Raw genomic sequence first — 16,460 nt, 5'->3', positions numbered from 1 at the left:
CACTCTTCCCACCACTGGACCTCAAGGAAGGGATTACCCCAGTGGGACAGGAGCTGCCCCCTGGGCCTAAAGCCCATGAGCCCCAGGACCAGCCCACAGCACCACCAGGCAACAGCTGAGTCTTGACCCAACTGCAGTGAAACAGCGCCACCCCCAACAGGCTCAAGGAAGCGCCACTAAAATGGCCCATTGCTCAACAGGGCTGGTCCCATTCAGGGCCGTGGGTGGGGCGCATTCTTCGAATCTCCGCAGCCTGACTGGGTGAGCCCTATCACCCACCCCTCTTCGGGGAAGAACTCCAGCATGACCCCCAGGGCACCCCAGAGCCCCTGTGGCCTCCATCATGTGGCCTCGGCAGTCCTCGAGGCCTGACATGCCCACCGAGTTTCAGCTGGGAGCTGCTCTGTTGGGCTGAAGGAACCCTTTCCTGTCTGGACCGTCACCCTGCAGGGCTTCAGGAAATGCGTGCTCCTAGGGTCAAATTCCCAAGGAAGCGATCCTCCTGGAGGAACCATCCCTCCCGGTGGGTATTCGGTTGGCTCCCTAAGAAAACCCTAGTTGGCCCAAAGGCTGACTCTCGATGACTCCATGCTGCCTCACTCATGGCCCATGACCCCAACAGGATGCACTGACCTATGCCGCTCAAAGCCAGGGGCCTCACCTAGGCAGAAGAGCTCATTGAAAGACACAGGGAAGAAGGAGGGCTCAGGAAGGGGCCATCAAATTGCCCTGTCCCCGGGGAAGTGGAGCACGGACACCAAGCCTTCAAGGGGAGCCTGGGCTGCCTCACGAAGGAGTACACAGACAGCGCTGGGCCCCCACAAGATGCCCTTCATGTTCTCAAGTTCTCCAGTGCAAAATAAGTGTGGCCTTGCTAGAGATCTTTGGATCCCCGCATCGTCTTCCCTAATTCTTACCTATCCTGGGCTTCAGTGTAATCCTATTGAGCATGATTTTTAATTCATCACCTTTCTTCAGAACAATATAAGGTTCTCATCATCAGCCTAACCCAGGGCACACCCCTCCCCACCCATGCTTCTAGCAGGACCCTGATGTGCTCACCTTGGCTCAGTGCAGGAGCTGAGCATGCCAGCAAAGGCCCAAGCTTCAGTGCACTTGGAGCTGGGCACCTGGCTGACTGACATTGGCCCAAGAACAGTGGGCCCAATGCAAGTCTTTCTTCGGTCTCACCATCTGGGGGACAGCAGGATGGTATGTGTCCAAACTGACCTCCATGTGGGGAAGGCAGTAGGGGGTGGGAGCTCACATTTGCTCGCCCTCCATGGATACATGCGATGAGATCCATGTGAAGTACTGACTCGTCACCAACGCAGGACACCCTTAGCCCTCCCTGCCACCAAACCCTGGAGGAACAGGGCAGGCAAGTCACTGGGCTCAGGCAAAATGCACGGGTTGTGCCATACTGCAGGCCCCGAATCCATCTCCACTGCCAAAGATGGCTCCCCACACGACCCCAGGGCCTCCCTGGCACAAGTGGGCATGGGCCAGGGCCATGAGGCAGCTCATGGCCAACCAAGGTGGCTGGCCCAGATGCCACACACTGCTGCAGACCTGGCTATCGCATAGTCTGCCCCTAGGCGTGTTGGGCACGCATCAAGATGCCATCTCCAAGTGTGCGTGGAAACCACAACCTAGAGCTGCAGGGTCACATGCTTTCTCTGGTGGGTCACCATCCATACTCTGCCCACCTCACACACACAGAGCTAGGCCACACTTGCCCAATCCGGAGCAACATGGTGCCCTCTCCTTTGCTTGTTCCCGAGACCCCATCACCCTGGAGGTGACGCCACGGCTTAGAAGCAGCCTGAGCAGAAAATCCTAGGACAGGTTCCTCGACAGCAAGCTTTCCCACTTCAGGAGGCCACCCTTTACGACACTTGACCTCGGAGATAGGATGACCCCCGGGGGATGCAGGTTGTCCCTTGGCCAAAAGCCCACGAGTCCCAGGGCTGACCTACAGCACTACCAGATGCCGGCCAGAGCTCCACCTTAACCCACTCACAGGGAAACAACTCCGCCCCCCATCAGCCTCCAGGAGACCCACTGAGATGGCCCATTGCTAAACAGGGACAGTCGCATTCAGGGCCATAAGTGGGGCACAATCCTTGAATCTATACAACCCAACACCATGGGTCCATTCACGCACCACACTCTGGGGACCGAGAGCTCCCCATTATCCCCGTGGCACTCCGTAGCCCCTCTGGCCCCCCTCATGTAGCCTGGGCAGTCCTCAAGACCCTACCACAGCACCAAGTCTCAACTGGGCACTGTCCTGCTTTGGGGAGAAGGAACCCTTTCCTGCCTGGACCACCATCACCCCTTCAGGGCTTCAGAGAAGGTGTCCTCCTTGGGTTTGATTCCAAAAAGGCTGCCTTCCAGGAGAACCCTTCCGTTTTAGGTGGAAATTCAGGTCTGCTCCCTGAGAAAACCCTTGTGGCCCAAAGGCTGATCCTCGGGGACCCCACATGGTCTGGATCATGATCCATAACACCAGCAGGATCCACTCACCTATGTCAGTCAATGCCAAGCGGTCCTCCTAGGTGAAAGAGCTCACTGAAAGACAAAGGCGAGAACAGGGACTCAGGAAGGAGCCACCAACATTCCCTGCCCCTGGGGAACCGGAGCACTGACACCAAGCCCACACAGGGAACCTAGAGCACAGAGATAGGTTGGACCACCTCCAGATGCCCTTCAGAGCCTCCAGGTCTCCAGTCCAAAATACACTGGCCCTGATGGGGACCTTGGGATCCCAGCACCCTTTTCCAAAATTCTCCCCTAGGCTGGGCCTCAGCGTAATCCTATCGAGCATGATTTTTAAGTCATCACCTCTCTTCAGGACAATATAAGGTTCTCATCATTGACCCAACCCAGAGAACCCCCTCCCCACACAAACATCCAGTGGAACTCGGATGTGCTCACCACAGCGCATTGCAGGAGACCAGGGCACCAGGAAGGGCTGGAGCTTCAGTGCACCGAGGGCTAAGCACCTGGCTTATGGACACTGGCCCAGGAAAAGCGAGCCCAACAGAAGCCTCACCATCTGGGGAAACAGGTGGAGGACACTCCCTCCATGTGGAGAAGGGAGTGTTGGGTGCCAGCTCATGCTTGCTCCCCCTCCATGGACACATGTGACGAGATCCATGCAAAATACTGACTCATCACCTTCACAGGTGTCTCTCCCTGCCACCGAAGCTGTGAAGGACGAGACAGGTAGCTCACTGGGCTCAGGCAAAATGCCCAGGGTATGCAGGACTGCAGGACCTGAGAGCACTTCCGCTGGCCAAAACAGCTCCTCCACATGACCCCAGGGCTGCCCTGGGACCACTGGGCACAGGTCCGGGCCACCAGCCAGGTCACAGCCAACCAACGAGGCTGGCCCATCTGCCATGCGCCACCTGGGCATGCGGGGCATGCGTACAGGCACCCTCTCCATGCAGGCACCAGAAAAGAGAGCCTGGGGCCTCAGGGCCACTTGTTTTCTCTGGTGGGTCCCCGTCCATACTCCACATACCTCCCAGACGCAGAGCCAGTCACACATAGCCAATCCGGAGACTCATGGTGCCCTCCCCTTTGCTTGGTCCCAAGACCCCGCCACCCTGGAGGTGATACCATGACTCCCATGCAGCATGAGCAACAAATTCCCAGTACAGGTGCCTCAGTAGTGGGCCTTCCCAACTCAGGAGGCCACCTTTCACACTTGGGTGGCCCCCAGCGGGATGTGGGCTGCCCCTTGGCCCAAAGCCCATGAGTCCCAGGGCTGACCTGCAGCACCACCAGGTGCCAGCCAGAGCCAACCTTGACCCAACCACAGGGAAATAACCCACCCTCCACCAGGCTCCAGGAGACCCACTGGGATGGCCCGTTGCTCAACAGGGATGGTCACATTCAGGGCCATGGGTAGGGTGGGATCCTTGAATCTCTGCTACCCAACCCCATGGGCCCATTCACACACCATACTCCAGGGACCAAGAGCTCCCTTGTTACAACATAGCACCCCGTAGCTCCTCTGGTCCCCCTTATGTGGCCCTGTTCTCATCATTGACCCAACCTAGGGAGCCCCCTCCCTGCACAAACAACCACTGGAACCCAGATGTGCTCACTACAGCACAGTGCAGGACAGCAGGGTGCCACGAATGGTCAGAGTTTCAGCCTACTGGGGGCTGAGCACCTGGCTGACAGACACTGGCCCTCGGCCTGCGTGTCCAACACAAGTCTTCCTCCAGGCTCACCATCTGGAGAGACAGGAGGAGGACATGTGTCCAACCAGGGCCTCACACATCAATGCAGGGAAGGGGTTAAGGGAAACTCATGTGATGGGATCCATACTGAACACTGACCCAATACGGATACTGGGTACCCTTGGCCCTCCCTGTCATGAAACCCTGGAAAGACAGGACAAGCACGTCACCTGGCTTGGGCAAGGTGCCTGGGCTGCACTCTACTGCAGGCCCCAAGAGCACCTCCACTGCTCAGGCCAGCTCCCACACATGACCCCAGGGCCATACTGGGAACACAGGGCACAGGACAGGACCATCAACCAGCTCCTGACCAACCTAGGTGGTTGGCCCAGATGCCAACAGCCACTGCAGATCTGGCTGTCCCAGAGCCAGCACTTGAGTGTGGTGGGCATGAGCCCTGGTGCCCTCTCCGAGCCTAGGGACCACATGCTTTCTCTGGTAGGTACCCATCCATGCCCTGCCCAACTCCGCCACACAGAGCCCAGTCACACTCCTGGCAATCAGGAACCAGATGGTGTCATCTCCTTTCCTTGGACTCAAGACCTTGCCATCCTGAGGTGACCCATGCCCCCTTGACCCAAAGCCCCCAAGTGTCAGAGCCAGCCTACAGCACCACCGGGTGCCAGCCAGAGTTCAGCCTTGACCCAAAAGCACTGAAAGAGTGCTGTCCCCAACCAGGCTCAAGGAGGTGCCACTAAGATGGCCCATTACTCAACAGGGTTGGGTCCCATTCAAGGCCATGGGTGTGGAGCATTCCTTGAACCTCCACAGCCTGACCATGTGGACCCAGTCACTCACCCCACTCCAGGGAGAGAGAATTCCAGTGTGACCTCCAGGGTGCACTGCATCCCCTGTGCCCCACCTCCCCTTGTGCCCTGGGCAGTACTCCAGGCCTGACCTGGCCACCAAGTTTCAGCTGGGAGCTGCCCTACCTTGGGCTGAAGGAACCCCTTCCTGCTTGGACCACTGTCACCCCTGCAGGGCTTCAGGAAAGGCATGCTCCTTGGGTCAGATTCCAAAGGAAGCAGCTCTCCTGGAGAAACCATCCCTCCCTGGTGGGGAGTAGGTTGGCAGCCTGAGAAAACCCTAGTGGCCTGAAGGCTGAATGTCGTGGACCCCATGCTGCATCACTCATGGCCCATGACCAAAACAGGATGTCCTCACCTATGCTGCTCAAGGCTGGGGGGACCACTTGGACAGAGGAGCTCACTGAAAGACACAGGGGAGAGTGGGGGCTCAGGAAGGAGCCTCCAATGTGCCCTGCCCCCGGGAACCTGAAACCCAGATACCAAGCCAGTGCAGGGAGCCTGGGCTGTCTCACGGAGGAGCGCAGAGACAGGGTTGAGACCAGAAGCCATTCAGGGCCTCAAGGTCTCCAGCCCAAAATATATTTGCTCTGTCAGGGACCTCAGAATCCCAGTGCCCTCTGCCAAAATTCTCACCTAGGCTGGGCCTCAGTGTAATCCTATTGAGCATGATTTTTAAGTCATCACCTCTCTTCAGGACAATTTAAGGTTCTCATCATCGACCCAACCCAGGGTACCCCCTCCTTGCGCATGCATCCAGCAGGACCCAGATGGGCTGACCACAGCTCAGTGCAGGAGCCAAGAGTACCAGGAAGGGCCCAAGCTTCAACACACTGGGGGCTGGGTACCTGGCTGACTGACATTGGCCCAGGAACAGCGGGCCCAACACAAGTTTCCCTCTGAGGTCACCATCTGGGGAGACAGGAGGAAGACTTGTGTCCAAACTGACCTCCATGTGGGGAAGGGGGTCAGGGGTGCCAGCTCACCCTTGCTCACCCTCCATGGACACATGTGATGAGTTCAATGTGAAATACTGACTCGTTAAGTACATGGTGCACTGTGAAGTACGTGGTCCTCCCTTCCATGAACCCAAAAAGGAAAGGGCAGGTGGGTCACTGGGCTTGAGCAAAACACCTAAGCTGCACTATACTACAGGCCCCCAGAGCACCTCCACTGTTCAAAATGGCTCCCCTGCATGACCCCAGGGCTGCCCTGGGGCCACTGGGCACAGACCTGGGCCACCAGCCAGGTCACGGCCAACCAAGGAGGCTGGCCCAGATGTCACAACCTGCTGAAAACCTGGCAGTTGCAAAGCCTGCCGCTGGGCACGGCATGCTTGTCCAGCCACCCTCTCCAAGCATGCACCAGAAATCGTAGCCTGGGGCTGCAGTGCCACGTGCTTTCTCTGGTGGGTCCCCATCCATACTCCACACACCTCCCACACACACAGACAGCCACACTTGGTCAATCGGGAGACACATGGTGCTCTCTCTTTTGCTTGGGCCCAAGACCCCGCCACCCCGGATGTGACCCCAAAGCTCAGAGGAAGCTTGAGCGACCAATTCCCGGGACACGGCCCTCAACAGCAGGCCTTTCCACCTCAGGAGGCCACACTTCCAGACACTTGATGTTGGAAAAAAGGTGACTCCCCAGTGGGATGCAGGCTCCCCCTTGGCCCAACGCCCATGAGTCCCAGTGCTGACCTGCAGCACCACCAGGTGCCGGTCAGAACTCCGCTTTCACCCAACCCCGGGGAAAAAACACCACCCCCCAACCAGGCTCCAGGAGACCCACTGGGATGGCCCATTGCTCAACAGGGACCGTCTCATTCAGGGCCATAGTGGGGTGAGATCCTTGAATCTCCATGACCAAACCCAAGAGGCCCATTTGTGCACCACATGCCAGGCACCGAGAACTCCCATGTGACCCCTGTGGCACCCTGGAGGCTCTCAGTCCCCCTCACGTGGCCTGGGCAATCCTTGAGGTCTGACTCAAGCACCGAGTGTCAGCTAGGAGCTGCCCTGTGTGGGGCTGAAAAAAACCCTTTCCTGCCTGGACCACCATCAACCCTGCAGGGCTTCAGGGAAGGTGTCCCCCTTGGGTCTGATTCCCCAAAACGCCACCCTCCTGGAGAACCTATGCCTCCCCGGTGGGAATTCAGGTTGGCTTCCTGAGAAAAAACCCTTATGGCCATAACACTGACCCTGGGGGACTCCTGTGGTCTGGCTCATGACCCATGACCACAGCAGGATCCACTCACCTATGCCGGTCAATGCCAGGTGGCCTGCCTGAGCAGAAGAGCTCACTGAAAGACACAGGGGAGAACAGGGACTCAGGGAGGAGCCACCAATGTTCCCCAGCCCAGGGAACCAGAGTGCCACAGCAAGCCCACACAGGGAGCCTGGGCTGCCTCACAGAGGAGAGCAGAGACAGGTTGAGCCACCTCCAGATGCCCTTCAGAGCCTTGAAGTCTCCAGCCTAAAATACAAGGGCCCTCCCGGGGACTTTGGGATCCGAGTGTCCTCTTCCAAAATTCTCACCTAGGTTGGGCCTCAGCGTAATCCTATTGAGCATGATTTTTAAGTCATCACCTCTCTTCAGAACATTATAAGGTTCTCATCATTGACCCAACCTAGGACAACTCCTCCCCGCACTTGCATCGAGCAGGACCAGGATATGCTCACCACAGCTCAGTGCAGGAGACCAGGGCACCAGGAGAGGCCTGAGCTTCAGTGCACCTGGGACTGGGAACTGGTTGACAGACACTGGTCCAGGGCCATTGGGCCCAATGCAAGTCTTCCTCCAGGCTCACCATCTGGGGGGACAGGAGAAGGACATGTGTCCAAATAGGGCCTCACATCTCCATGTGGAGAAGGGGGTAAGGGATATCCCTGTAATGGGTTCCATGTGGAACACTGACTGGTCATGGATGCAGGGCACCCTTGGCCCTCCCCATCACCAAACCCTGAAAAAACAGGGCAGGCTGGTCACTGGGTTCGGGCCAGACACCTGGGCTGCACCCTACTTCTGGTCGGGAGAACACCTCCACTGGCCCCGCCAGCTTCCTTGCATGATCCCAGGGTTGCCCTGTGACCACTGGGCATGGACCACAGCCACCAGCCCACTCCTGGCCAACCAAGGAGGGTAGCCTGGAAGCTATGCACCATTGCAAACCTGGTAGTCACAAAGCCTGCCTCTGGGTGTGGTGGGCATCCACTGAGGAGCCCTCCCCAAGTGTGCACTGAAAATCACAGCCTGGGGACCCGGGCCATGTGCTTTCACTGGTGGGACCCCATCCATAACCCACTCATGTCCCAAACAGAGAGCCAGGCCACACTCGGCCAATCAAGGGCCACATGGTATCTTCTCGTTTCCTTGGGCCCAAGATCCTGCGAACCTGGAGGTGACCCCATGGCTCAGAAGCCAGGGTGGCAAATTCCCGGTACAATACCCTAGACAGTGGACTTTCCCACCTCAGAATGCCACTGTTACTGCCACTCAAACATGGAGAACAGGTGACCCCCATGGGATACAGGCTGCCCCCCTCAGCCCAAAGCCCATGGGTCACAGGACTGGCCTGAAGCACCACCAGGAGCCAGCCAGATCTCAACCTTGACCAACCCCATTGAAATTGCACCACCCCTGACCAGGCTCAATATGTGCCACTGGGATGGCCCATTGTTCAACAGGATCGGCCCCATTCAGGGCCACAGGTGGGATGAGATCCTTGAACCTCTGTGGCCCAACCCGGTCACCACCCCCCAGGAACATGCCCGGGAACCAAGAGCTCCCATGTGATACCCGTGGCACCCCGGAGCCCTTCTGGCCCCCCTCATGTGACCTGGGCAGTCCTCAAGACCTGACCCACACACCAAGTCTCAAATGGGCGATGTCCTGCATGAGGCTGAATGAACCCTTTGCCATCTGGACCATCATCACCCTTTCAGGGCTTCAGGGAAGGCATCCTCCTCAGGTAAGATTCCCAAGGAAGCTGCCCTCCTGGAGAAACCATGCCTCGCTGGTGGGAATTGGGGTTGGCTCCCTGAGGAAACCCTCATGGCCCAAAGTCTGACCCTCAGCAACCCCAAGCAGCCTGGCTCATGGACCATGACACCAGCAGGACCCACTCACCTATGTTGGTCAATGCCAGGAGGCCACCCCTTGGCAGAAGAATTCACTGAAAGACACAAGGGGAGAAGAACCAGGGCTCAGGGAGGAGCCACCCACGTGCCATGTCCCTGGGGAACAGAAGGGCCAACACCAAGCCCGCACAGGGAGCCTGGGCTGCCTCACAGAGGAGCACAGAGACAGAGTTGGACCTCCTTCAGATACCCTTCAGGGCCTCCAGGGCTCCAGCCCAAAATATAGTGGCCCTGCCGGAAATCTTGGGATCCCAGCAACCTCTTCCAAATTTCTCACCTAGGTTGGGCCTCAGCGTAATCATTGAGCATGGTAATTTTAAGTCATCACCTCTCTTCAACACGATATAGGGTTCTCATCATTGACCCAACCCAGGGCACCCCCCTTCCTCACACATGCATCCAGCAGGACCCAGATGTGCTCACCACAGGTCAGTGCAGGAGACCAGGGCACCAGGAAGGGCCTGAGCTTCAGCGAACCAGGGGCTGAGCACCTGGCTGATGGACGCTTGCCAGGGTCCATTGGTCCTGACATGTCTTCCTTCAGGCTCACCATCTGGATGGACAGGAGGAGGACATGTGTCTGAACAGGGCCTCACACCTCCAGGTGGGGAATGGGGTAAGGGATACCCATGTGATGGAATCCATGTGGAACACTGACCTGTCACGGATACAGGGCACCCCCGGCCCTTCCCATCATCAAACCCTGAAAAAACAGGGCAGGTGGATCACTGGGCTTGGGCAAGATCCCTGGTCTTCATGCTACTGCAGACCTTGAGGGCACCTCCAGTGCGCCCTCTGGCTTCTCCTTTGCACCAGCCAGGTCTACCCCAGGACCACTGAACATGGGACAGGGTCACTGATATGCTCATAGCCAACCGAGGAGGCTGGCCCAGAAGCCATCTGCTGCTGTGGACATGGAAGTTGCATAGCCTGCTCCTGGGCGTGGTGGGCACCTGCCCAGGTGCTCTCTCCAAGTCACACCTGAAATCGCAGCCTGGAGTCCCAGGGCCATGTGCTTTCTCTGGTGGGTCCCCATCAATGCCCCACACATGTCCCAAACACAGAGCCAGGCCACCCTTGGCCAATCCTGGGCCACATGGTGTACTTTCCTTTCCTTAGGCCCAAGACCCTGCCTCTCTGGACATGACCCCATGGCACAGAAAAAGCCTGGGCAGCAAATTCCTGGGACAGGACCATCAACAGCAGGCCTTCCCACCACACATTCCACTCTTCCAGCCACTCACTCATGGGGAAGGGGTGACCTCCAGCAGGACACAGGCTGTCGACTTGGCCTAACGCCCATGAGTCCCAGGTCTGACCCACAGCCCCACCAGGCGCTGGCCAGAGCTCAGCCTTGACCCAAACCCAGGGAAATAGCACTGCCCCCAACCAAGCTCAAAGAGGTGCCATGGGATGGTCCATAGCTCAACAGTCCCATTTTGAGCCATGGTTGCAGTGCAATCCTTGAATTTCTATGGCCCAACCCCATGGGCTCATTCAAGCACCCCTGTCCGGGGAAAGAGAGCTCTTGCATGGCCCCCGTGGTGCCCCGGAGGCCCTGTGGCCCCCATCATGTGGCCTGGGCAGTCCTCGAGGCCAACACACGCACCGAGTCTTAGCTAGGAGCTCCTCTGCATGGGGATGAAGGACCTGCCTAGACCACTGCCATCCCTGCAGGGCTTCAGGAAAGCAACGTCTTGGGTACAATTCCCAAGGAAGCTGCCCTCCTGGAGAAACTGTCCCTCCCCAGTGGAAATACAGGTTGGCTCCCTGAGGAAACCCTCCTGTCCTAAAGACTGACCCTCGGTGACCCCATGCAGCCTGACTCATGGCCCATGACGGCAGCAGGATGCACTCACCTATGCTAGTCAAGGCCAAGGGCCCCTTCTGAGCTGAAGAGTTCACTGAAAGACACAAGGTGAGAATGAGGACTCAGGGAACAGCCACCAATGTGCCCTGCCCTCAGGAAACCAGTGCGCTGACACCAAGTCCACACCGGGAGCCTGCTGTGCTTCATGGAGGAGCACAGAGACAGGGCTGGGTCCCCATGAGAGGCCCTTGAGGGCCTCCAGGTCTCCAGCCCAAAATACAGTGACCCTGTCAGGGACCTCGTGATTCCCAGTGTCCACTTCCAAAATTGTCACCTAGGCTGGGCCTCAGCGTAATCCTATTGAGCATGATTTTTAAGTCATCACCTCTCTTCAGGACAATATAAGGTTCTCATCATTGACCCAACCCAGTGCACCCCGCTCCCCATGCATACATCTGTTTTACAGCTGTCTGCCCTGCAGGAGCTGTAAAAACCCTTTGCTGCTTGAAACATCATCACTTCTGCAGGTCTTCAGAGAAAATGTCCTCCATGGGTCTGATTAGAAAGAAAGTGGCCCTCTGGGAGAACCCATCCCTCCCCAGTGGGGATTCCCCCACTCACTGAGGAAACCCTCCTGTCCCTAAGGCTGACCTGGCGTCCCCACGCAGCCTGGCTCATGGCCCATGACACCAGCAGGTTCCACTTGCCTATGCTGGTCACTGCCAGGGGGCCACCTGGGCAGAAGATGTCACTGAAAGACACAAGGGAGAAGGGGGACTCAGGGAGGAGCCGCCAACCTGCCCCGCCCCTGGGGAATGGGACTCTGACACCAAACTCCGTGAGCCTGGGCTGCCTCACAGAGGAGTGCAGACAGGGCTGGGGGCCGCCAAGATGCCCTTCAGGACCTTGAGGTCTCCAACCCAAAATACAGTGGCCCTGCCAGTGACCTCAGGATCCCAGCATCCTCTTCCAAAATTCTCCCCTAGGTTGGGCCTCAGCGTAATCCTATTGAGCATGATTTTTAAGTCATCACCTCTCTTCAGACAATATAAGGTTCTCATCATCGACCCAACCGAGGGCACCCCCCTCCCATGCATGCATCCAGTGGGACCCAGACGGGCTCACCATAGCTCAGGGCATGAGACCAGGGCTCCAGGAAGGGCCTGAGCTTCAGCACATCAGGAGCTGGGCACCTGGCTGACAGACACTGGCCTGGGTCCATTGGGCCCAATGCAAGTCTTCCTCTGAGCTCACCATCTAGGACAGGAGGAGGACACGTGTCCAAATAGGGCCTCATGCCTTTATGTGGGGAAGGTGGGTAGGGGATATCCATGTGATAGGATCTGTGCACTGATGCGTCACAAAGACGGACACAGACCACCTTTGGCCCTCCCAGCCACCCAACCCCGGAGGGACAAGGTAGGCAGGTCACTGGTCTCATGCAAAAAGTCCAGGCTGCACCCTACTGCAGGTCCTGAGAGCACCTCCACTGACCTGCTGGCTGCCCTGCACAATGCCAGGTCCACCCTGAGACCACTGGGCACAGGCCAGGGCCACCAACCAGCACATGGCCAACCAGGAGGCTGGCCTGGATGCCACACACTGCTGCAGATTTGGCAGTCGAGAGCCTGCCCCTGCCCCTCTCCAAGCACACACTGGAAATCACAGCCTGGGGCTCCAGGGCTATGTACTTTCTCTGATGGGTCCCCATCCATGCCCTGCACACCTCCCAAACACAGAGTCAGGCCACACTCAACCAATTCAGGGACACATGGTGTGCTCCCCTTTCCTTGGGCCCAAGAGGCTGCCACCCTGGAGGTGACCCCATGGCTCTGAAGCAGCCTGGGTGGCAAATTCCCAGGGCAGGTTGCTCAACAGCGGGACTTCCCACCTTAGGAAGCTACCACTCCCACCATTCAACCTCCGGGAAGGGATGACCCCAAGCATGACCCAAGCTGTCCCCATGGTCCAAAGCCCATGAGTTCCAGGGCCAGCCTGCAGCACCACAGGTACTGGCCAGAGCTCAGCCTTGACCTAGCCCCAGGGAAAGAGCACCACCCACCACCAGACTCAAGAAGGCGCCACTGGGATGGCCCATTGCTCAACAGGGTCAGTCTCATTCAGGGTCATGGGTGTCCTTGAAACTGCATGGCATGATCCCCATGGACCTGATTGCCTACCCCTCTCCCCAGAATCCCCGTAGTGCCCCAGACCCTCTGTAGCCACCTCATGTGTCCTGGGCAGTCCTTGAGGCCTGACTGACGCACCGAGTCTCAGATAGGAGCTGCTCTGCATGGGGTTGAATGAACTCTTTCCTGCCTGGACCACCATCACCCCTGCTGGGCTTCAGGATAGGCATCCATCTTGGGTACGATTCCCAAGGAAGTGGCCCTTCTGGAGAACTCATCCCCAGTGGGAATTCAGGTCCACACTTTTAGGAAATTCTTGTGACCCGAAGGCAGACACATGGTGACCCCACTCTGCCTCTCTCATGACCCATGACCCAAGCAGGATCCACTCACCTATGCCAGTCAATGCCAGGGGGCCCACCTGGGCAGAAGAGCTCACTGAAAGACACAGGGGAGAACGGGGGCTCAGGAAGGAGCCGCCCACATGCCCTGTCCAGGAACCAGAGCACCAACACCAAGCCCACACAGGGAGCCAGGGCTGCCTCACGGAGGAGCACAGAGACAGGGTTGGATCCCCTCAAGATGCCCTTCAGGGCCTTGAGGTCTCTAGTCCAAAATACGGTAGCCCTGCCTGTGACCTTGGGATCCCAGCAACCTCTTCCAAAATTCTCACCTAGGCTGGGCCTCAGCGTAATCCTATTGAGCATGATTTTTAAGTCATCACTTCTCTTCAGGACAATATAAGGTTCTCATTATTGACCCAACCCAGGGCACCCCCCTCCCCACTCGTGCATCCAGCAGGACCCGGATGGGCTCACCACAGCTCAGTGCAGGAGACCAGGGCACCAGGAAGGTCCTGAGCTTCAGCACACTAGGGGCTGGGGATCTGGCTGACGGAGGCTGGCCCACAGCCAGGGGGTCTTCCTCTGGGCTCACCATCTGGTGAGATAAGTGGAGGGTGGGTCCAAACAGGGCCTCACCCTGCCACGCGGGGAAGAGAGCAGTTAGTGCTGGCTCACACATGCTCTCCTTCCACGTACCCATGTGATGGAATCCATGCGGAACACTGACCCACCTCCACTGACCAGTAGCAGGGAGGACATGGGGCCCTCCCTGCTACTGAACCCTGGAAGGACAGGGCAGGAGGTTCACTGAACTCAAGCAAGAACACCTGGGCTGTGCCCTACTGCAGGCCCTAAGAGCACCTCCACTGCCCACGCTGGCTCCCCGAACAACCCCAGGGCCGCACCAGGACCCCTCGGCACAGGCCAGGGCTATCAACCAGCTCATAAGCAATCAAGAAGGCTAGCCCGGATGCCACGAACTGCTGCAGACCTGGCAGTCACATAGCCTGCACCGGGGCATGGAGAGTGCCCCCTCAGACACCCTCTATAAGCGTGCTATAAATTGCGTCCTGGGGCCTCAGGGCCATGTGCCTTCTCTGGTGGGTCCCCATGCATGCACCACATACCCCCCAAACATTCTCCCCACTCTCGGCCATTCAGGGGACACATGATGTCCTCTCCTTTCCTTGGGCTCAAGATCCCACCTCCCTGGAGGTAAACCCATGGCTCAGAAGCAACCTGGACAGCAATTTGCTGGGTCAGGACCCTCAACAGTGGGCCTTCCACCACAGGATGCCTGCCACTCTTCCGGCCACTCCACCTCTGGGTAGGATGGCCTCCAGCAGCAGGCAGGCTGCACCCTTGGCCCAAAGCCCACAATTCCCAGGGCCAACCACCAGGTGCAGGCCAGAGCTCAGCCTTGACCCAACCCCATTGAAGCCACGCTGCCCACACCAGGCTTAAGGAAGCACCCCTGGGATAACCCATTGCTCAACAGGGTTGGTCCCATCAGGGCCATGGGTGGGGCCTGACCCTTGAATCTTCACAGCCTGACTCCATAAACTCGATCACCCACACCCTGCCACCGTCCCACCGCCCCCAGCAAGCCTCAAGGATAGAGAGTTCCTGCTTAACACCCATGGCCTCCGGAGATCCTATGGATCCCCTCATGTTGCCTGGGAGTCCTCAAGCCCTGACCCGTGCACTGAGTCTCAGCTAGGAGCTGCACTGCGTTGGTTTGAAGGAACCCTTTCCTGCCTGGACCACTGTCACCCCTGCACGGCTTCAGGGAAGGAGTCCTTCTTGGGACCAGTTTCTATGGAAGACGCCCTCCTGGAGAAACCAGCCCTCCCCAGTGGGAATTCAGGTCAGCTCCCTAAGGAAACCTACAGTCTAAAGGGTGACCTTTGGCAACCCCACGCACCTTGGCTCATGGACCATGATGCCAGCAGGACATACTCACCTATGCCCCTCAAGGCCAGGGGGACCGACCACCTGGGCAGAAGAGCTCACTGAAAGACACAGGGGAGAACAGGTACTCAGGGAGAAGCCGCCAATATGCCCCATTCACGGGGAGCGGGAGGGCCGACACCAAGCCTACACAGGGAAAGTGGGTTGCCTCATGGACAGGCGCAGAGACAGATTTGGGCACCCCTGAGATGCCCAGGGCCTCAGTGACTCCAGCCCAAAATACAGTGGCCTGGCTGGGGATCTCAGGATCCCACCATACTCTTCCAAAATTCTCACCTAGGTTGGGCCTCAGCGTAATCCTATTGAGCATGATTTTTAAGTCATCACCTCTCTTCAGGACAATATAAGGTTCTCATCATCGACCCAACCCAGGGCACCCCCCTTCCCGCATATGCATCCAGCAGGACCTGGATGGGCTCACCAAGCTCAGTGCAGGAGACCGGAGCACCAGGAAGGGCCTGAGCTTCAACACACCAAGGGCTGTACACCTGGCTGAAAGACACTGATGTGGGGCCAGTGGTCCCAATACAAGTCCTCCTCCAGGGCCACCATCTGGGGGGACAGGAGGAGGACATATGTCCAACCAGGGGCTCATGCCTCCATGCAGGGAAGAGGGTGGAGGGATGCCAGTTCACGCATGCTCTCCCTCCATGGACCCATTTGATGGGATCCATGGGAAACACTGATGTGTCACAGACACAGAGGACCCTTGGCCCTCCCTGCCAGGGAACCCTGTGAGGACATGGCAGGCAGGTCACTGGGCTCGGGCAAGACACCCAGGCTGCACCCTACTGCAGGCCACCAGAGCACCTCCACTGCCCACACTGGCTGTCCCACATGACCCCAGGGCTGCACCCAAACCCTGGGAAAGGACCAGGGCCACCAACAGCTCATGGCCAACCAAATACACTGGCCCAGATGCCACATGCCACTGCCAACCTGACAGTTGCACAGCCTTCCCCTGGGAATGGAGGGGGTCCAGGACCGTCTCCAAGCGTG

The 16,460-nt window shown here is 58.2% G+C and overlaps 1 protein-coding gene and 9 non-coding genes across 10 annotated transcripts in view; all 10 read right to left on the bottom strand.

Annotated features, from left to right (window-relative positions):
- LOC105499088 (collagen alpha-1(XXVII) chain B-like) overlaps positions 1 to 16,460 on the bottom strand; it is a 252,065-nt gene that overhangs the window by 36,112 nt on the left and 199,493 nt on the right. The window contains exons 120-132 of the mRNA XM_071099387.1: positions 15,883 to 16,013; positions 15,454 to 15,502; positions 13,965 to 14,085; positions 13,540 to 13,584; positions 12,143 to 12,274; positions 11,669 to 11,768; positions 11,067 to 11,111; positions 9,631 to 9,760; positions 9,197 to 9,242; positions 7,750 to 7,880; positions 7,326 to 7,370; positions 2,941 to 5,977; positions 2,530 to 2,574 (exon numbers count right to left, since the gene is read on the bottom strand). The gene's annotated coding sequence lies outside the window, so the exon portion shown is untranslated. The remainder of the gene's footprint in view (positions 1 to 2,529; positions 2,575 to 2,940; positions 5,978 to 7,325; positions 7,371 to 7,749; positions 7,881 to 9,196; positions 9,243 to 9,630; positions 9,761 to 11,066; positions 11,112 to 11,668; positions 11,769 to 12,142; positions 12,275 to 13,539; positions 13,585 to 13,964; positions 14,086 to 15,453; positions 15,503 to 15,882; positions 16,014 to 16,460) is intronic.
- On the bottom strand, positions 925 to 1,006 carry LOC112423131 (small nucleolar RNA SNORD115). Its single transcript, XR_003013601.1, has one exon. It is a non-coding gene; the product is annotated as a small nucleolar RNA SNORD115 (small nucleolar RNA).
- On the bottom strand, positions 2,804 to 2,885 carry LOC112423101 (small nucleolar RNA SNORD115). Its single transcript, XR_003013571.2, has one exon. It is a non-coding gene; the product is annotated as a small nucleolar RNA SNORD115 (small nucleolar RNA).
- Positions 5,709 to 5,790, bottom strand: LOC112423114 (small nucleolar RNA SNORD115). Its single transcript, XR_003013584.1, has one exon. It is a non-coding gene; the product is annotated as a small nucleolar RNA SNORD115 (small nucleolar RNA).
- On the bottom strand, positions 7,613 to 7,694 carry LOC112423107 (small nucleolar RNA SNORD115). Its single transcript, XR_003013577.1, has one exon. It is a non-coding gene; the product is annotated as a small nucleolar RNA SNORD115 (small nucleolar RNA).
- Positions 9,492 to 9,573, bottom strand: LOC112423133 (small nucleolar RNA SNORD115). Its single transcript, XR_003013602.1, has one exon. It is a non-coding gene; the product is annotated as a small nucleolar RNA SNORD115 (small nucleolar RNA).
- LOC112423112 (small nucleolar RNA SNORD115) lies at positions 11,359 to 11,440 on the bottom strand. Its single transcript, XR_003013582.1, has one exon. It is a non-coding gene; the product is annotated as a small nucleolar RNA SNORD115 (small nucleolar RNA).
- On the bottom strand, positions 12,007 to 12,087 carry LOC112423119 (small nucleolar RNA SNORD115). The gene has a single exon (XR_003013589.1). It is a non-coding gene; the product is annotated as a small nucleolar RNA SNORD115 (small nucleolar RNA).
- LOC112423122 (small nucleolar RNA SNORD115) lies at positions 13,827 to 13,908 on the bottom strand. Its single transcript, XR_003013592.1, has one exon. It is a non-coding gene; the product is annotated as a small nucleolar RNA SNORD115 (small nucleolar RNA).
- On the bottom strand, positions 15,745 to 15,826 carry LOC112423060 (small nucleolar RNA SNORD115). Its single transcript, XR_003013535.1, has one exon. It is a non-coding gene; the product is annotated as a small nucleolar RNA SNORD115 (small nucleolar RNA).

The sequence above is a fragment of the Macaca nemestrina genome, chromosome 7 (assembly GCF_043159975.1).
Source record: "Macaca nemestrina isolate mMacNem1 chromosome 7, mMacNem.hap1, whole genome shotgun sequence".
In the NCBI taxonomy this organism is placed as follows: Eukaryota; Metazoa; Chordata; class Mammalia; order Primates; family Cercopithecidae; genus Macaca; species Macaca nemestrina.
This window is presented reverse-complemented; position numbering and strand designations above follow the sequence as displayed.